Source organism: Neomonachus schauinslandi, chromosome 13 (assembly GCF_002201575.2).
Source record: "Neomonachus schauinslandi chromosome 13, ASM220157v2, whole genome shotgun sequence".
NCBI lineage: Eukaryota > Metazoa > Chordata > Mammalia > Carnivora > Phocidae > Neomonachus > Neomonachus schauinslandi.
In genome coordinates, this window is record NC_058415.1 from 46688335 (window position 1) to 46710075 (window position 21741).

General features: G+C 41.5%; 1 long non-coding RNA gene across 2 annotated transcripts; it reads right to left on the reverse strand.

Annotated features, from left to right (window-relative positions):
* Positions 1–1120: 1120 nt before the first annotated feature.
* Positions 1121–21401, reverse strand: LOC110572622. 2 transcript variants are annotated; one of them, XR_002479875.1, is made up of 3 exons: positions 21321–21401; positions 9715–9825; positions 1121–1440 (listed from the first exon to the last, which is right to left on the reverse strand). It is a non-coding gene; the product is annotated as an uncharacterized LOC110572622 (long non-coding RNA). The 2 variants fall into 2 exon arrangements; XR_002479876.2 differs by lacking the exon at positions 1121–1440 and adding an exon at positions 6585–6662.
* Between the last annotated feature and the right edge of the window lie 340 nt (positions 21402–21741).

The window sequence follows — 21741 nt, forward strand, 5'->3', positions numbered from 1 at the left end:
TGATGCTGGACTTGTCTTCCTGGTATTCTGTCTCCATCACATGGAACTGTCTAGAGGTATTAAAATGCCTTGTTATTTCCAGACTTAGAGCCTTAGATTGTGTGTCTTGTTTCCTGTGCCCTTCTCCACCTGGCCATCTCCAGCTCATTCCTCAGACTTTCCTCCTATTCTGGCTCCAGCACCAATAGTAAATATATTGTGCCAATACCTCTTGGTTTGTGGAGAAATCAACTGCTAATGGGCTTCACCTGAATGTCCTAATCCGCCTCCCTCCTTCTATATCAGCGTGTTGGATTCGTTGCCTTTGCAGCTGGCTCCCATAACTTTGTGCACTTATTTTTCTTCGCCTGATGGATTTGCAGTGTTTGTGGTCTGTAGTGTGGAGAGACGACCCAGGCTCCCACCTGCTGGCCTTATGGGTCAGACACAATTCCCTCTGAGACATCAGGAGGTTTCTGTCCTCTTCCCAGCTCATTCTTAATCTTCCTGCTAAATTCCCTGTGGTGTGTATACATGATAAATGGGATCAGAGTGACGTGGTTTACTGGGTATGAGATGGAGAATCTGTTGTCTGTGCTGACTTCTCCCAACTAGCCTGTTTCCCTGCCCATGTTTCCCTCCCTCCTTCTGGGAGGACAGTGGGCAGTCAGGGATTTGAAGTGGGCAGCAGAGTGGATAAACGGGGGCCATTCGGATGAGAGTTTGGGACTTTAGGTCACCAACTCAGGGGATGGATGCCTGAGAAAGAAATCAGAAGGCAGGGAGGACATGGACAACCCGAGCCATAATTAAACTTGCCAGGGAAAGGAAGGTCTATTATTCTAACATCCTCATTTTGCCAAATGTTTAATATTCTTGTACTTGTAATTTTATAATTATGTAATCAACAAAACTGAAAGAATAAGAACTATTTATAGAGCCCAAACCAGCCCCTTGTACTACCAGATCTTGGTTTCTAAACAGACAGAGCCTTTATAAAAATGTGGATCTTGTTCCAAACCCGAGGCACAGCCCCCAAATGGAAGCTATTTACAATTCTGAAAATAATCTTTTCTTTTCAAGGTGAAGGCTCACTGGGGGGGGGGGGTGCATATCGTTTCCGTGATGAAGAACAGGTAGGAAACAGTAGGGGTTGGTGCTGTTTGTGGCATTCTTTGGATCTCAAGGAAATAATACTAAGATCTTTGTATCCCTTTCAGCCTGGTTGTAATTTTTTTGCCTGTGGCCTGATATAGCAGGCAGATAGTTTGTTGTGTTAGTCATGCAGTTACTTGGTGGTTGAGGCTGTGAGTCAGGGCTTTTACCTTCTGCTTATAGTTCAGAGCTGTGATGCCAGAAGCATCCCTCTTTCCACGACTTGTCTACTTGATGGGAATTCTTCAGGGCAAACAATTCTTCAGGGTCACAGAATCCCTTTAGATGTTAAGTGGAAAAAGCCATCTGCAAAACAGTATATGCAGAACATGACACATTTTGTGTAAAAAGGAGGGGAATATAATGTGTATTTGGCTGTGCTCGTATTTGTCTTACAAATAAAGCATGGGGAGGGTTAAAAAAGCTGTTACAGGTGATTACCTACAGGGGTTGGGGTAATGCTCCGGGCATGAATTGGGTCCACGTGTTTTTTGGTCACCTGGATTTCTGAAACATGGTATCTATCACCTTTTCAAGTCTCTCAAGAGGCATGACTTTTTATTTTAAATAATATAAAATAAGAGCAGGAAGACAAAGTCCATTTGGTATTGCAGCATGTGTCAGTGGTGTGTTTGCTTTGGCGTATACAAAATCATCCAACAGCGTAGGATCTTCCAGTCACTGTCATCGAAGCTGCTGAGTTTAGAGCACCAGCACCATGCCAGTGACGTCCTTAGGGCAATCCCTTCACCGGCCCTTCTAGGCAAGTAGTACTGTTCATGGTTTCAGATGAGGAAACCAAGTCTTAGAAAAATGAACTGACCAAACTAAGACCAGCGAGTGGGAAGTGTCAGAGCCTGCCACGGCATCCTCTGACTTCAGATCCAGGGTACTTTCCCCTATAATAAGCTGACCACACCTCCATGATTGCAGATGTGTTGATTATGTCCAGGAGCCAAAGTACACATCCATTCAATAAATATTTATTGAATACCTGCCGTGGACGAGGTACCATGGCAATCCTTGGTGATGTGAGAAAAATCAGAGTGACAAAGACAGGCAAGAGAACAGCAAAGCCCGATACTGGGCAGGGAGTGCTTTGGATGGACTCAAGCATAAGGAGGGCGGCAGGACAGAAAAGGACATTTCATTGAACTGGGGAAGTTCGTGGCAGTTTTCCCGGAGATGAGTCTTAGAAGATAAGTGGTATTTAGCTAGGTCCTCCCAGCAAGGGTCAAGTGTATTCCAAGCAAGAGGGGACAAGATGTACCAAAGCATGTCTGAAAGGACGTTACATTTTTGAGGAAGGGTCAATAGTTGGGCATGCCTACAGCACGTGGAAAGAAATAATGCCAGCAAAGAGAAGGGTCTTGTAACACTGACACTTGTCACCCTGAGTTATTTGGACTTCATCCTGTGGCAATGGGAAGCCATAAATGATTTTTAGTAGAGGCATGAAAAGATTAAACTTTGAGCTTAGAAAAATCACTCTGGCAGTAGACGATGAATTGAAGAGGGGCCAGGGATGATGTTGGAGGACCTGTTGGGACAATGTTACCGTATTTTATTATTTACGTGTTTGTGCATATGTATGCACTTTTTAGCATTATGGTTTTTTCCCCTGAAATTGAGATGTATCTTACAATGAATTTGTCAACAAATTTGTCAATCGTTCCTACCAAATAGCTCTTATTTTTTTATCATTTTATGTATTTTAAGTGCATAACAGTTCAAAATATAACATGTACAAAATAGAACACAATGAAAAATTTTTCTTCCACTATTTTCCCTCAGCCACCAAATGCCTCTCCTTGGAAGCAAGCATTGTTATCAGTTTCTTGTATGTTTTTCTAGAAACACTTTATGCATCTCTAGAAATATGTATGTGTGTGTATTCTACCCCCAAAACACACACACACACACACACACAACCCTTTTCCCCCACAACTTGCAGCATATTATACATAGTGTTCTACACATTTCTCTTTTTTTTTTACTTAATAATCAATAACATATCAGAATCTAAATATCACTCAAATCTTTTCCCTCTTTACCATCCCACTGCCAAGGAACTGGGTAGGACCCTGAGCACCTCTTGCTTGGACCACTGTATTTCATCTAATTTGAGATGCCATCAGTTATAAGACACACTGGTATTTGGGAACCCTTAAGAGAGAAAAAAAATGCCGCCAATTAAATTATGACATAAAATTCATTGTAAGATACATCTCAATTTCAGGGGAAAAAACCATAATGCTAAAAAGTGCATACATATGCACAAACACGTAAATAGGATAAAAGAGAATATTTTATGTGTCAGGTTTTCTTCTCTTAATGATTTCTTCTCTTAATGTTTTAAAAACAACTTTATTGAACTTTAACTTACACACCATAAATTCACCCACTTTAAGTGCACAATCTGATGACTTTTAACAAACTTACTAAGTTGTGTAACCATAACCACAATAGTTTTAGAGCATTTTCATCATCCCAGTAAGATCCTTCATGCCCATTTAGTTATTCCCCTCCTCACCCCAGCCACAGGCAACCACTAATCAATTTTCTGTTTTTATGAGTTTATCTTTTTTGGACAATTCATATAAATGAAATCATATAATATATGGTGCTTTGTGTCTGGCTTTTTTCATTTAGTATAATGTTTTTCGTGTTTATAAAGTTGTATATATCAGTATTTCATTCTTTTTTTTTTAAGATTTTATTTATTTATTTGACAGAGAGAGACACAGCGAGAGAGGGAACACAAGCAGGGGGTGTGGGGGAGGGAGAAGCAGGCTCCTCGCCTAGCAGAGAGCCTGACGTGGGACTCGATCCCAGGACCCTGGGATCATGACCTGAGCTGAAGGCAGACGCTTAATGACTGAGCCACCCAGGCGTCCCTACTTCATTCTTTTTTATGGTTAAATAACATGCTATTGCATGGATATACAACATTTTGTGTATCCATTCAACAGTTAATGGACATTTCAGTTGTTCCTACTTTTTGGCTATTATTTGGCTATTATTATTGGCTATTATAATGCTGTTATGAACATTCATGTTCAAGTCTTTGTGTGGAAATATTTTTTTCATTTCTCTTCAATATACACCTAGGAGTAGGAGTGCTATGTTGTATGGAAATTAATATTTAACTCTACAAGAAATGGTCAAACTGTTTCCCAAAGTGGTTGTATCACTGTACATCTTTATCAAAAACATATGAAGGAGGGTTCCTGCTTCTCCATATCCTTACCAGCACTTGTCATTGTCTGTCTTTTTGATGGACTTGATCCTAGTGGGGGTGAAGTGTTCCCTCATAATGGGTTTGATGTGCATTTCCCTAATGACTCATGACGTTCAACACAATGTCATAAACCATTTATACATCTTCTTTTGTGAAATGTCTGTGGAAATCTTTTTCCCATTTTAAAATTGGGTTGTCTTCTTCTTATTGAGTTGTGTCCTTAACTTTAATTTGACTAAGGAATCTCCACCAGTAAGGAAACTCATTTCTCTTTCTATCTCTGAAAATCTTATTTATTTATTTTTAAAGATTTTATTTATTTGACAGAGAGAGGCACAGCGAGAAAGGGAACACAAGCAGGGGGAGTGGGAGAGGGAGAAGCAGGCTTCCCACTGAGCAGGGAGCCCGATGTCAGGCTCAATCCCAGGACCCTGGGACCATGACCTGAGCTGAAGGCATACACTTAATGACTGAGCCACCCAGGCGCTCCTGAAAATCTTTTAAATTCTTATATCTTTTAGAGGGACCCTTCAAAAGTCTCCTATTTATTTTTAGAGTATTTCCATGGGAACACAGAGATGAATAATGAAAATCGATTATAACTTTCTTTCCTTACTAAGGACTCAACCAATATAAATATATATCAGTATTTCATTCTTACAATATAAATCTTTGCATCAAATTTATTCTTGTAGCACTTTCAAAGCTTATAACGATCTTCCTAATCACCGTCATAGACTGAAAAATTCAATCTAGTGAAACTATGTCTTACTTTATAATGCTCTGCAGGACACTTACTGTCTGAAATTGGAAAATAGCTCTAGAGATTTGATAAATGATCACAGAAGTAGCAACTTTTAATAAAGTAAATACAGAGACTGTGTCAATATTATGTGTCAATTTTATATCTTCAGTTTTATCTGACCTAAATTCCAATCCTTTTAGTAAAATATATTTTAATGCTTTGGGATAAAATAAGCATAGAAAAATGGCTTTTGAATTTTAATTCTCCCTGGTGAATAATTTTATTTTATTTTTCCTTCTAAAGTAATCATGCAGCACACTGCAAAGTAGCTATCCATAATACTCTTCAAAACACACACACACACACACACACACACACACACACACGACTTCTAGATTCTAAATGGTCACAGTCCAAATTAAGCCACCATAAGAGGAGAGGCCTAGAAGGAGGAAGGAGATATACTATCTCAGGGTTCAACAGAATATTTCTCTCTGCCTACACCAACGTTGAGAATGATTTTGAATATAAGTGACCTGGGCTGCCAGACCAGGTTGAGGAGGAGAACAAGGCCCTGTTTTTGATTTTGTCATGAACTGTCGGTGGTACTTACCTTAAATACTGTTAGAAGGGTCAGTGGGCTCCCTGCAACTGGCCACTTGTGGTCATACTTCAGTCCTCAAACACATTTGGTTGGGCCCACAGTGTGCAGTTTGCCCATTTGGTCTTTGAACCAACACTTAAAATGCACAAGATTTTGGGGCACCCGAGTGGCTCAGTCGTTAAGCGTCTGCCTTCGGCTCAGGTCATGGTCCCAGGGTCCTGGGATCGAGCCCCACATCGGGCTCCCTGCTCAGCGGGAAGCCTGCTTCTCCCTCTCCCACTCCCCCTGCTCATGTTCCCTCCCTTGCTGTGTCTCTCTCTGTCAAATAAATAAATAAAATCTTTAAAAAAAATAAATAAAATGCACAAGATTTAAAGTAAAAATCTAGTAAAAATGGGAAGATGTGGTAATGTTGGGTTCATGTTTTCATATGGTAACAATTAAGTGGATCTGGGTGATGGATACTTCTTTTGGCCAGGACATTTGTTCTCACTTTGGCTAAAGACAGCTTGTACTTTGTTATTTCACTGCCTTTGAGAGTATCAATTTTAGTTAATGAAAAATTAAATGGGATGCTAAAACCACAATTTCCCTACCTGGACTGCTTGCTCATTTGACTACCTGTATGATCCTTATAAGGCATTTGAGTTTATAACTGTATTTGTTTTCTATGGCTGCTTACCCAAACTCGGTTGCTTTAAAACAACCAAAATGTATTCACAATTCTGGGGGTAGGAAGTCCAAAATCAAAATGTTGGCAGGAGCTCTGCTCCCCACAGAGGCTCTAAAGGAGAATCCATTTCTTACTTCTTCTGGCTTTTGGTGGCTCCAGGAGTTCCTTGGCTTGTGACTCCACTTCTGCCTCCATCTTTATATGGTGTTGTCCTCTTCTCCCCCGTGTCTCTCCTCTGTGTTTCTTTCTTTCTTTTTTTATAAGACTTATTTATTTGAGAGAGAGAGAGGGTGAGGGTGGGGGAGGGCCAGAAGGAGAGAATCTTCAAGCAGACTCTATGCTGAGCACGGAGCCCAATGCAGGGCTCAATCTTATGACCCCGAGATCAAGACCTGTGCCAAAACCAAGAGCCGGAGGCTTAACTGACTGAGCCACCCAGGAACCCCATCTTCTGTGTTTCTTATAAGGATACTTGCCATTGGATTTAGGGCCCACTTGGATCATCCAGAATGATCTCATCTCCAGATCCTTAACTTTTTCCAAATAAGGTCACATTCCCAGGTTCTGGGGATTAGGACATGGACATATCTTTTTGGGAACCACCCTTTAGCCCACTACAGTAAGCAAATTGGAGAATCCTAAAGGACATTCAAGTAGAATGGGGAGTGGAGGCTGATGCCATCCATCAGGTTAAAGAAATAGAATGAGGGCAAGATCGCAGAGAGTGGTTTTTCCTCAACTATTAGTGTACCAAGGGAATCAAAGAGCCGTAAGCTCTGGGATCTCCACACTTTAGCAAGTGGAATTGGGCAGACTTAGTTTCTGTGATCCATCAGTTTCACCTTGGCTTAACTGCTTGCTTGATCTTAGCCATGATTACCTTAAGTGGGTATACAGTCTACTATCTGTTGACTGCTTTCAGTTGCCCCAAACCACAAGACCCATTGCAAAAATGCAAAAAAATATGAACATTTTAATTAACACAGGACTAAGACTCTCCTCTCTTTTTGTTTTTTTAAAGATTTTATTTATTTATTTGAGAGAGAGAGAATGAGAGACAGAGAGCACGAGAGGGAAGAGGGCAGAGGGAGAAGCAGACCCCCTGCTGAGCAGGGAGCCCGATGCGGGACTCGATCCCGGGACTCCAGGATCATGACCTGAGCCGAAGGCAGTCGCTTAACCAACTGAGCCACCCAGGCGCCCAAGACTCTCCTCTCTTAAAGGGGAGATGAGATGTGAAAGTAGGTGACATATAAAAATAGGTACTCATGGAACTAGGACTACCCACTGTGGGCAGACAACCGGCTGGGTCTCATGAGTATCCTCAAGAAGTTATTCCTCTCAGAAAGCTCTTAGTTGTTTAATTTCATGCAAACATAGACTGTTAGGGCAGAGAGGACCTCGGGGATAGTCCAAGCTAGGCTAGAGCTAGATCTGAGGCTTCAGTTGAGACAGTCAGAAATGTAGGGGAAACAGATATAGCTCGAATACCAGGAGTACAAACAACACATAATCCATTTAGAATCTAGAAATTTTGCTAGTGCCTGTTTGCAGGTTTCTTTCTGTATATGTGCTGTTTTCCTTCTAGAGAAGACCTGTGTGTATGTGTGTGTGTGTGTGTGTGTGTGTGTGTGTGTGTGTGTTGAAGAGGAGCATGCAGAAAACCATACCCAATCCCCCAACTATACCCAATCCCCCAAATATCTAAACCTTAATCAGGCAATTACATCGGTATCCCCAGAGACACATAGCTGGAAAAGTTTATTGTTCCCCTGCCGAGAGGTAGTGGGGATTTTCTTTGCTGGAGCATGGTAACCAGGGCAGCGAGAAGCCCAACCAGGAGGCTGGGCAGAGGCTAACCCAAAGAGCTTTGCTTAATTCTGGGCCACTCCTGGGGGTTGGGTGGGAGGTGGCTGGCGAGAAGTGTCTGACATTCTTGCGTGCTGACATCAAGCTGCAAAGCTGCTGCCCTCTGGTGAGTCAACAGCAAAAGGCCCCTATCTTTCGAGAGCAGCGGCCCAATCAGAGAATGTGGTGCCACGCCTCAGAAATCTTCAGCTTTCAGCAGACTTCAGAAATCTTTGTAACTTTCAGCAGACTTGAGAGAGCTCCTTCCGGAGAAAGAATGCAGAAATGTTTAAACTTATAAAAAGCTTAGAATCTGCAGTAATAACAATGAGACAAAGTCCGCCTTTGCTTTTAAAGCAATTTATGGCTATAGACAGCCAACACCCTGAATTTTACTCATTTAATAAATATTTAAACTTTCACTCGTATGCTGAGGCAGGAGGGCATACTGAAGGACTCCCCCGGGGCATTGGGGTTTTCTGGATATTGAAATTAAGGTGCTCCAGAATGACATTGGTATTGTGGGATAGCGTTGAGTTCCAACAGCCATTGGTGGAGCTGAGCCACCATATCCACAGATTGTTAGCTGCTATAATGATACTTGCATGTGTAAGTATACATATATGTAAATTCTACAGTAAAAACGAAAATTAAGGGTAGACTTCTCACCTTATTAATGAAAGCTGTGTTGCTGTTTAGTAATTTCTCTCAATTTCACTAGGTTGAGCAGGAATCAGTGGGGAGATATCACGCATGAGGCAAGAGGGACTTATTTGCTAAGTACAGCATAAACCTGCTTGTCAGGTAAGAGCAGAGTCCCTTCTAGAGTATTGCCACCATATGGCATTGTCATATCATGGAGTCCATAAAGGGGACTGACACTGTAAAAGATTAACTGGGTTTGACTTGGCATCTTGATGGCAGGCTATAAAATAGAGGAGGAAAGAGAATCTGCAGTTGGAGGCCATCTGAGATTTTGGTGCTGGTTTTCCTTATAGTCCTGGCATCTCGTTTGGAGTGTCAGAAGCAAAAAGGTTCACCTGGCCAAGGGAGGATGCTCTCTACATGGCTTTGGGTAGGAGGGAGTCTCAGAAATAATGGCTGTGGTACTACCTGCCACTGGGAAAAGAGAATTGGTCCCGACATGAAGAAGAGCATGCAGCCAGTGCCCAGACTGATTCCTATAGGGCTGGAGATCTCTTGTCATTTTACGCCTCTTTTTTTTTTTTTTAAAGATTTTAAAAGCTTATTTATTTGAGAGAGAGCACAAGCAGTGGGGAGGGGCAGAGGCAGAGGGAGAAGCAGACTTCCCGCCAAGCAGGGAGTCCGGTGGGGGCGATCCCAGGACCCTGAGATCATGACCTGAGCTGAAGGCAGATGCTTAACGACTGAGCCACCCAGGCACCCCTCACTTTAACCCTCTTACACGCTAGATCTGAGGAATTGAAAGGAGGCTAGATTATACATACCTGTTCATTTCCTCCTTCCTTTGTTTTCTTCTTTATTCATTTATTTGTTTCTGTATTTAGCAAAAATGTTTTTGCATATCTTAGGTGCCAAGGCATTGAGCATACACTGTTCTTGTTCAGAAGAGGAAACAAAAAAAAATAGATAATTGCAATGAAGTATGATTAATGCTCTAATTACAGCAACATGTATTGAACTCTTATTAAATACTAGGAACTTTGCTAGGAGCTATAAACGAATCCCTGTAATACCAAGATAGGGGTTTGGTTATCACTCCCTTTTGTAGAAACAGGTTTGGAGAGATTAAGTCTTACAGCTTGGAAGCAGTGAACAAAAAAGTTTAAGCCTAGACATTTTGACTAGAAGTTTGTGTCCTTAACCACTCACTTCCAACTTTGGGAAAGATGACTAAAACTACAACACCTACAATGACTCTTGAAAGCCAAGTCACTCTTTTTTTTTTTTTTTAAAGATTTTATTTATTTATTTGAGAGAGAGAAAGAGAGAGAACACATGAGAGGGGGGAGGGTCAGAGGGAGAAGCAGACTCCCTGCCGAGCAGGGAGCCCGATGCAGGACTCGATCCTGGGACTCCAGGATCATGACCTGAGCCGAAGGCAGTCTCTTAACCAACTGAGCCACCCAGGCGCCCGCCAAGTCACTCTTTAAATGAGGGGGTGTGTGTGTGTGTGTGTGTGTGTGCTGGGGCATTGTGGGCTGGTGGTGATTTGTAGGCAAAAGCGATCACTTGTGCAAGGGCCGTGAGAGGTGTGTTGTCAGGGGAAATGAAAGTGATTAAACAGCGTTGGAGGTTTCCGTGGCTGATCTGGTTTTCTATTAGGGCATAACGAAGCACTCCAAAACTCAGTGGCGTCAATAATCACGACCATGTCTTTAATTCACAAATCTGCGATTTGGGCGGGGCTTGGTGAGGACAGCTCCTTTCTATTCCATGCAGCAACTGCTGGAGATGCTTGAAATATGGCTGGCGGCTGGGGCTCCAGCTGCTGGTAGCTGACCTTCTTAATGGCAGCTTAGGCCTCCAGAGGGGCACGCTCTAGAAGAGATTGCCAGACAGAAGCTTCATTTCTTTTTATGAGCTAGCCTCGGAAATCACATAGCTTGACTTGTGCCAGACTCAGTTAGTTGAGGCAATCCAAGGTGCTGCCCCCGTTCAAGGGGAGATGACATAGATTCCACCTCTTGATGGAGAAGTGGTGAGGTTCTGGAAAAGCATGTAGGACCAGAAATACTATTCCAGTAATTTGGGGGAAATAAGGTGGGATACACGCAGCAGAGTGTAGTCATTAAAAACAAAACAAAACAAAACAGATTTGGAGTATGATGGACTTTGATTTCAACTATGGGCTCCTGCTTCGTAGCTGGGTTACTTTGGCCAAGTTGCTTAACTTTTCTTTCTTTCTTTTTTTTAAAGATTTATTTAATTTATTTATTTGAGAGAGAGTGTGTGCACATGCACCAGTGGGGGAGGGGCAGAGGGAGAGGGAGAGAATTTCAAGCAGACTCCATGCTGAGCATGGAGTCAAACTCCCAGGTCCATCTCATGATCCTGAGATCATGATCTGATCCAAAATCAAGAGTCAGACACTTAACCCACTGAGCCACGCAGGCACTCCTTAACTTTTTTGAGTCTCAATTTCCTTATCTGTAACATGAGCATGCTAGTAATGATCACGTGGAGTTGTGAATGATTAAAGAATATATGTAAATCCTTTGGCATTGGGTTCTGGCATAAAGTGGGTCCTTCAGATACAAAACCTGTGGTTACCAATGAGCTAGTAGCAAGATACATAACTGGAGAGGAGGAAGGGGCCATGGTGGGGAGGGCTATTGTAGCTAATAGTAAGTTGGTAAAGTAACAATAGCCATGATAGCCAAAAGTTACTGAAAACTAGGCAGTGCTAAGCTCTTTGAAAGGGGTATCTCATTGATCTTAACAACAAACCTATGAAGAATGATGGTCGTTACCCTATTTTATAGATGATGAAACCGAGGATCAAAGAGGTTCAGAAACTTTCCCAGATTGGTAAATAGCAATGACAGGATATGAACCAAGGGAATTGTCTTACCAGAACCTGTATACTAAGACAGTTTGGATTTTAACCTGAAGGCTATTGGAAGCCACTAAAGAATTTTTTAAATTGGGCAGTCTTAAACCTGTTCTTTCGAAAGCAGTATGGCATATGGATCAGGGGCTCTAATCCAGGTGAGAAATATTGAGATAGCTGATGTATTGCAGACACAGGTAGTGTGGGAAAGGTGGAGGAGGTCCAAAGGAGCAAGTGGCAATCATCCTTGGTTCCTGATTGGATGTGGAGAGAAAGGGCGGGGGCTCCTACAGCCTTTAGTCAGCTCTGGTGCAGGCACCAGCATGCGCAGTATTACTCAGGGCTCCGAGTGGAGAAAGAAAACAACCCCAGGGTGTCTTCTAACTTAACGCATATTTCCTAAGCCCTTGCACTCTCAGTCTAGACTAAAAACAAACAAAACAGACTCCTCTTGAAGCTCTCAGATCTCGTACCTTGCTATTGTAGCTTTCAAATTCCGGGTTGCCCTTCCTTTCCCATACCCCAAGCCCTCGTACCGGGGATGACAATGATCGTTTGTGTGTGCTCGGTGATTGTTCCTTCCACATCAGGGACCTTGGGAGGATGATCTAAGGCTGCTTTCTGCTGTCCTTGTTTCCTCCACCCAGCACTGGAACTACACATACAGTTTGTTGGTTCTTGTAAAGGATGACCGACGGGGGCTTAGATAGGGTCTTCAGGCAGCCTGGGGAGGGAGGGTCTCCGTCTGAGGTCCTTATTAATTGTGTCATTTAGTTTCATGGTAAAGTTCCTTGGGGGGGGGGCAGTATGTGCTTTAAAGGACAGAGAAAGAATGAGATGTCATGAGATACAGCATTCCGTATCTCTGATGAGGCACTCGAATCTATTGCCGGGTCAAGGTCAGAGGCACTAACTGGCCCTTGATAGGAAAGTTAACTAAAACAAGCAAAACTAAAGCAACAGACAACCCCCCAAACTTAGTTTTTCTGACTATGAAAATATTTATCTTTTCAAATTATTTTGTCTAAACTGGAATAATTTCTGAGATTAAAAAAAATGGCCGTGACCTTGTCTGATGGATGTATTTACTGTTATTTATTTGTTTGTGCTTTCTATCTCTTTCCTTCTCTGTTTTCTTTAGAAAAGGGTTAATTTTTGAAAAATAACTTTAATCTGATACTACATTTTGAGTAAATTCCTGCCTCTCCCAATGGACTATGGAGGTTGACATTTGATCAAACAGCTTTTGTCCACTGACCGTTGCCTTTAGATATAGCGGGTGCTCCATTTAACTCAGTGTTTCAGACAATAAATCACTTGAGAAGAGGGTATCATTCTAGTTGTTTGGACTCTGTGCTCATTGCTTGGTCATTCAGTAGACAGTCATTAACTTCACCTTTTGCTGTCAGTCTCTGAAGTTAGAAGCTGGTTAAGTTATGCCAATGCATAAGGTCACTGGATGCTCACGTAGTTTGGTCACAGTGCCGTGTTAGGATCTTAGATCTAGCTCCCTTTAATAAACAGGGAGGCTTACACTTGGCTTTGTCTACTGACTTACTCCTTTAGAGAAATTATCCACTATACTTTGATTACAATTCAAGTTTTTCATTGATAAGTAACAAAAAAGAGTTATTTTATAATTTAGAAATTTCTCCTAAAATGGGAATTTCCAGTGAAACTCATTAAATTGGTGGATGGTAGTGAGTGAGTAACGGATGAGGTCATACTTTCTTGTTATGAGCTGCTACAAACACTGCGGAGTGGCAACAAGTTATGATATAAAAGTTAGAGAGGGGTCTGGTTTCTTTTTAGAGGTGTTTTTGCTTGTTCAAAAAGCTCCCAAACCATTAAACATCAGACCCTCCCCCCCCCAAAAGGCATAGTTTGATAATCTAGGCTACATTTTCATTAATTAAACCTTGCTTTAGGGGATGAATATTTTTTTTTCCCCAGAAGGAACCTTCTTGTTTGGGACAGCTTCTGCAATTTAGCCACATTTTCCAGCATATAGAGCAAATAAGAGGCAATCATTTGTCGGTCATAAAGATAAGCCAAGGAGTGGAAATATTTTTTGTAGGTCACGTCACCTGACAGAAACTTTGGACTGATCCTTTCCTGGTTCAAGAGTTCAGCCATAAGACCTACTTTCCCTATCAGCTGGGCTCAAGCTGATAAAGTTACGAAGCAAGCAAAGGTTCTTTATGAGCTTTCATTTAATTGTCTTATGACAAAAGGGTTGAGGGGCATTGTCTGTATCCAGTTACTTCTGGTTGATACGTTCTTTTTTTGAATAAGTCACTGTCTCCCATGATTGGACAGGGTAAATGGAGTTTGATTAAACACTTTGCATCAAATATCTAGTGCCTAGTACAGAGTCTTCATCCCCGGGAGTACTTATTGAAGGAATAATTGTGAACTTAGCCTTAGATTGGTGATTGGCTTGGGATAACCATGACTCAAGAGAAAACTAATCACGTAAGAGCAAGTATTGTATTGTAAGCCCATCAAGTGCATTAGATGCAGGTGATAGAGATGAGAATGAGCTTGAGATAGAAATTTCCCTGAAATTGCATATGACATATTTTCTGCTATGAGAATTAACTGAGTCTATCTTCTTCCCAGGAATTTGTCCCCAGAAGAGTTCATTCAGAGGTGTCACTCAGAAAGTGGTGTGTTAGGCCTACATCCATGGGGAGCTTCAAAGGATTCCAGCTTCTCTACTCCTTTGAAAGGAAAACCAGTGCTGAATTTTCCATACCTGATCTCACTCACTTTCCCTTCTAGTCCCATCTTCCCTTCTAATTGGTCTGTGAACACCCAATAGCAGGACATTTTCTGCAGCTTCCATCCTAACTTCTGTACTAGTCCTGACCCCACCACAAAGTCACTGTTGACCTTGAAGAGTCCAAATAACCTCCCCGAGCTTTTCCTTCTTCAGCTGTAAACTAAATAGTTGAATGAGATGATGGTCAGGGTGCTTTATGAATTCCACAATTCTCTTATTTTGTGAATAGACCCTAGGTAGAATAGCTTGAAGCTGATACTTGATCCATTGTTTATTATTTTCTCTACTAAGATGCCCATGTTAATCAATTGTTTTTCTTTAAATGTTGGGCTAATTATGTGATATCAGGTAACTAAACACCTTAACACCTTAGATTCATTAGTATGGCTATCCACTGGGTGCCTGATACTAACCAAGTAAATTCTTGTCTGTGGCTGTGAATCTGAGAATCTCTTCTGGTATCATCCCTTAGGTGAGTGGAGATTGAAAACCACGAAGTTCCAATCTCTAAGTTCTAACAGATTTTCAGGCATCTTGGACTATATGGTGTACACAGATAAAGACATACTTTTTGGTATTTTCTTCTTCTAAGTGGTACAATTATCTTCATGTGATAATATTAGTATTATGGCTCATATCATTTCTTAAGAGCTTACTATATGCTGGACCCTGTTGTTAAACATCTGTTTAATCATCTCAAAATGTGGTAGTTAGTTATTATAATAATTATTTTTGTTTTAAAATTATCGTATATAAGTGAATTCAATATATATATGCATGGAATTAGGAAACATCCTATATAATAAACACCTCTCAGTTTAAGAAATTCAACTTTCTCAGTCCTTAGATGTCTTTGTGTGTCCTCTCCAGTCACACCCCCCCCCCCCACCTCTGGAAGCAGCCACTATCCTAAATTTTGTGTAAATCATTACCTATTTTCCTTTAGTTTTGCCATCTCTGTATTATCTCTAGATAATACATGGTTTAGTTATACTTGTATTTGAACTTGATGTGAATGGAATCTTATAGTATGAGTTCTTCTAGAACTTACTAGTTTCCCAATATTTTATTTTGAGATTTATCATTATTGACATGTTTAGCTGTAGTTTATGTAGTATATGTAGTTTGTGTAGTTTATACATTACATAGTTTATAATATTCCATTGCATGACTTTGCTATAATTTATTCTACCATTGGTAGATGTTTGGGTTGTTTTCATTTTACTTATTTTTGCTGTTATGAACAATGTGGCCTTGGGTATTTTTATACTATACAATGATAGATATTTTTATGGGAAAACAAAGTGAAATTTCTCTGTTGTGTGAGTCACATCTCTGTTGGTTACAAGTGACTAAACCCATCTTGAACTAGTTTAGGTAAAATGAGAAATGCTGAACCATTAAACTATGGGAACTATAGGGGTACAGGTGGACTTCCTGAAAAGCTGAAATAAGGGGTCAAAAACTCCCTCCAGGATCTCTCTCCAGCTCTTGCTTCTGCTTCCCTCTCTGAGTTGACTTTCTTCTCTTTCACTGTAGATTGGCTTCTTCTAGGTGCAAGAAACATTGCTGTCAACATTTCCTGAGTTCTACATCAAAAAGATCTCATACAGGCCTTTGGACCTAATGTAGCATCAAATATGCAAATGAATAACTTCTGACCCGGACTATTCTCACCTCCACCCCCACCATCGTAACCACTTCTGTCACAACTTATTCTCTGAAACTTCCCTTTTAAGTCTTAAACTCTTCGAACTTCTTTTATCATCACCCATTACCCTTCCTCTTACTATTAGATCAAATTAGCCTAAATGCATCAAATGGCCTAATTCTTCCTGTCCCTCAAGTAGATCCCTACCTGGATCACTGTGTTAGTTCAGGTCTTCTGAGAAGCAGATGCCATGATGAGAATAGACATGTGAGAAATTTGTTGAGGAAAACCTTGTGGGAGAAAAATGGGGAGGGTGCTGGAGGAGGCTGGGAGAGCTGTCAGACCACTATGCAGGACTGATCCCTGTGAAGGAGAGAGGGAAAGAAGGCAAGGAAGAAATGCCTTAAGATTTCAATTCTGGGGTCGCCTGGGTGGCTCAGTCGGTAATGCATCTGACTCTTGATTTCAGCTCAGGTCATGATCTCAGGGTCGTGCTGAACAGGGACTCTGCTTGAGACTCTCTCTCTCCCTCTCTCTGCACGCCCCCTCAGCCCCACTCTCTCTTTCTCTAAAATAAATAAATAATATCTTAAAAATTTTTTTTTCCTTCAGATTTCAATTCTGAGGAAGTTTTGGCAAGGCTAATTTGGAGTCCTCAAACTGATGCTGCCCATTAGAGGAGTCCTGCGTCTTTCAGGAACAGGCCTGCCTTAAGTGGCCATGCTCTGCTTAGTCATGGCTGGGATCCGCCACAGAAAACATGGACTCAGAGCAAATGTGGTGATGGATTTCAGAGGGCAGCAGCTGGGACCATTGGTCTATTCTGCTTCCCACAGTGGCCACCATAATTACTATCCCAGCAATCTTTTTTGGTACATTCATGGGATAATGGTCTTCTTTTTTATGCCTTCAAATGCCAGGTCATTGAAAGGGCTGATTATTCAAATTCATGTGGCATCTCTGACTGCATACTTTCTGTTCATCACATTTTATTTTATTTTAAAATGCTTTTACTAATTAACTCAATTCACCCTTACCATCCTAGTTGTTTCTTTTGTCTTCTTCCTATAAATATTATTATTGTAATGTATGCATGATGGCTTGGATCCTGATTCTCCAATCCTCACTGAACAGCCCATAGTAATGACCAATTTCTAACTGCAGAAATGTATTAGACAAAGAAAATGTTATTGCTAAAACCAAGGTTTGGACCCCAAATGCTTTTGTGATTTTTCTCAAAGGATCAAATGGACAACTCATCTGAGTCACAAGGACTCCTTTTTCTTAGTGGGTTGATGTTGGACTGGAAGAAGATTTACATCATGTTGTTTATGACTCCTTTAGAGTGGTTCCTGCTTTTTCTTTTAAGTGGGAGGGAGAGTGGGGAAGACATTCCTTGGAGTGACCATATACTATACAAATGGAAAGGGAGCATGAATAATACTGCCATGACAACATAGTCATAACCAGGATGGTCCTGGGAAAAGTGCATTATATGCTCACTCTAGGCTCTCTCCTCCCAAGAGCAAGGAGAGCTTGTCCCTCTCATCTCACCAAGCACATGGAAAGAAAGAGAGCTGTGAAATACTTTAAAAGCGATGTCTGAAAAGAGAGGGATGCAGAAAGATATAACTTTTAGTCTCTTTCCTTCTCAAAACTTGACACCTCTTAGGACTCAAGGTTCACTTTGGTTTCTTTATTCCTGAGTTCCTCCACGCTGGGGTGAAGATGGGGTGAGGATAACAAAGGATAGGTAAGGGCTGTTCTCCCTTCAAGGCTCCTCCAGAATTATTTCTAGATGATTATCAGCTTGGATCATATGTACCTGGGGATTCTCAGTGGTTTTCCAGAGTAAATAGGACACATCCTCTTGGAGGGCATATTTTTTCCAACAATTTGAGGGGAAATTTCTTCTATGCTAAATCAAACCCAGATATGTGATTATTAGAATGCAAAATTCATCTGGATTTTATTTTATTTTAAAAGATTTTATTTATTTATTCATGAGAGATAGAGAGAGAGAGAGAGAGGCAGAGGCAGAGGCAGAGGGAGAAGCAGGCTCCCTGCAGAGCAGGGAACCCGATGTAGGACTCGATCCCAGGACCCTGGGATCATGACCTGAGCTGAAGGCAGATGTTTAACCGACTGAGCCACCCAGGCGCCCTCATCTGGATTTTAAAAACATAATGTATGACTTCAAAGATATATTGTCCTTGGGGGCCATTTTATACTCCTGGTCTGATCCCCTTCTAAATGTTATTATTCGCTATTCTAGACTATTAGTTGTGTTTTGTTGGAAAAGTTTGAAAAGAACTACCTGAGAAATTAGAGTGTGTCATCAACATTCTCTTAGCTCTTTTGTCTCTTTCCAAAATTGGATGGAATGACATTGGACATTACCAGCTTTTTACTGTTGTGACAACTGTCTGAGGATATCGTTGTAATTGATAATTCAGACTGGATTACCCAATGTGTAATAAGACTCAAGGCAACCAGAACTCCCCATGATAAATGGAGATGAGCTTTAAGTAGGTATGGAGATGAGCCAGGGTTTCTTCCTTCAACCGTATTTATTGAGTGCCGCCTATGTGTCGAGAGCTGTTCTGGACACTGTGATAAAGCAGTGAACAAGACAGATAAAGGCTTTCTTCTCCTGAAGTATAGCAGACCTGACAGAAAATGAATATTGACAAAAACTAATAAATAAGGAAACAAATTAAAGCATTCCAGTCGTGCTTTAACTGCTGGGGAGAACACAAAGCAGGAAAGTAGTTACAACCTGTTTGGTGTGGGAAACATTGATGGCTTCTATGAGGAAATGACATTTGACCTTAGAACTAAATAGGGAGAAGGAGGCAGTCAGATGAAAATGAGGGAAGACTCTTTCAGGAAGTAGCAATGGCAAGTGCAAAGAACCTGAGACAGCCTGGCCCTTTTGAGGAACAGAGAGAAAGCCAGTATGTGGGCCACAGTGGAGGAGGGAGAGATTGGTTGGAGAGAAAGGCAGGGAATAAGCCATATGGGGATCTATAGGTCATGAAAAGGAGTTTGGCTAATATTCTAACTATAATCAGAAGTTACTAGAGGGTCTTAAGCTGGGGAATGTCCAGATTTAACCAAATAGTAAAACCATCTCTTCCTGAATAACTTGGCTAAAAAGGAGATGATGGCTATGGATATGCATGGAGATTAAGCAAAACATGGAAGAAGGGCCTCAATGAAACTTGACCTCACTTAAATATGAGAGGACAAATGGTGGCTGTCAGTGTTAAAAGGATTTAAAGATCATGGTATTTATTTATTTGTTTATTTATTTATTTATTTAAAGATTTTGTTTATTTATTTGATAGAGAGAGACACAGCAAGAGAGGGAACACAAGCAGGAGGATTGGGAGAGGGAGAAGCAGGCTTCCCACTGAGCAGGGAGCCCGATGCAGGATCCTGGGATCAAGTCTGCATCAGGCTTCCTGCCTAGCAGGGAGTCCGCTTCTCTCTTTCTCTCTCCCTCTGCCCCTCCCCACCACTTGTTCATACAACAATAAGCCTTTTAAGACACATATAGGAAATTTGTATATCTAGAGCTTGATTTTTACAGAGCTCCAACTTCATTATATATAATATGCTATGAAATTTTGTTTATAATTTAACCTACTTGAGTCAAAAAACACAAGAAGTTTAAAAAATACAAATAACATTTAAATTGACCCTTTAAGTAGTTTTAAAGTCATGTATGAGCACAGTGTTTTTTGGATATGACAACCCCTCCACCCCAGGACATTGAAATGATGGAGGGACCTCAACCTGGAATGAAAACGGCACTGTCATGTTTCCAAGGAAAGTGCAGTGAGATAGGAAAAACAAAAACAAAAATCACCAACTCATTTGGAAGCTGATGAAAGGCAGAGAAGAGTCTGCACATCTCAGCCCGATTTGCCTTGGCATGTGAATCATTTAACAGGAAAAAACACGGGACTGACTCAGCTTGAGCAGGCTCTTATTGTCCCTGCTGAGGTCCTCATTTGGTGTGGCCCCCGCCACTCTCCTCAGACCTTGCTTCCCTCCTCTTTTCTCACTGTAGGGAAACAGGAAGTCATGTTTATTAATAAGACTGACTGGGATCACACCCAAGGCAATGTCAAATCTTTACCTCTTCCGGGCTTGGGAAGAGGTGCAACAATCAAGGACAAGCTTCTGGTTAGAGTGAGAAGCAAGGCCAGAACTCTGAAAAATCAACCCACAACCGTCGTAGACACAGGCCCCCAGAGTGACCTAGAGCATATCTGCCTGCATGAGATCTCATCAATTCCCACTGAACCCTCTGGTGAGGATTTATCCCTTATAAGAGTGAGGCAACTGGAGCCTCAACAAGAAAAGGAGCTTGCCCAAGATTACAGGGTGAGCGGCACTGGGATCCAGACCTTCTGACCCCTAACTAGGGCTGTGCCATTTGTCATGCCTCCTTGGCAGATGGTTCTAACACAGGGAAGCATTACCCAGGGTGGGGTCTCCTAGGTGCCTTGTTATAAGCCCTTATCCCCCTTTGTCTTTCAGTTGTATCTTGTAGCCACCTACAATTAGCTCCTATAATGGGATCCTCCCTTGTGTGACGTAAATTGAGCTGCATTAAACTTGAAAATAGGGAGAGAGAGAGAAAGAGAGACAGAGAAAGAGAGAGAGACTCACAAAGAGAGACTCATATGTTTCTCACTCCACCCTACTTCACTTCCTCTCAACAGGGAGAAAGTACCTAAAGAAGATTATTACTATGAGGGGCATAATGAGCTAAATGGGTGTTACCCAGTCTGAAAAATCTTAGCGATGTCAATAAGCCACTTGAGACAACAAGGCACCTGTTGTTCTGTCCTCATTCCTTATCGGGTCTTGGCTTTGGGAAGAGGAACTTTCTGGAAGGAGAAGGACCTTTGTGGAGTTAGGAGGGGAAGGTTTATGAACTCTAGGCTCTGAAACAAACCAGTGACAAGTTGTTCCATGGGCTGACAGTTTTCTTTTTACCTTTCCTTTCTAACAACTATTCATCTCATTGTCAGAGACTTCCAGTAAAAGTCATAGTAATAATCAAATGTAATCCCCTAAGTACACTTACCACCAGTTAGCTCCAGCCATGCCAAAAATTCTCAGTGTAATTCCAACTCAGGTGTTGCGTGTGATCAATCCAACAGGTAAGCGAAGAAGTGAACCTACGGAGGAAATTCATGTGATCTCCGTGGCTTGGGTTTGCTTAGCATATGCAGATCTTGTTCATTTTCATAACAGTAACTGCTTAGTACAGGGTTGTTTAAATGGATTGGGAAATCTCATGAAAACTATTAAACTAAACAGTTCCTGTTTATGGGCAGGCACCTGAGTAACTTGCCATTTTCCAGAGGCAATCAGAAACTTGCTTTGCGAAAGCATGGGCGTTGGAGTTTGGCTGCTGGGGTGTGGATCCTCATGCTACTATTGTTTTGTTCTCTGACAAGGGGAAAGTTACATAACATTTTTGTGCCTCAGCTTCCTCATTAAAT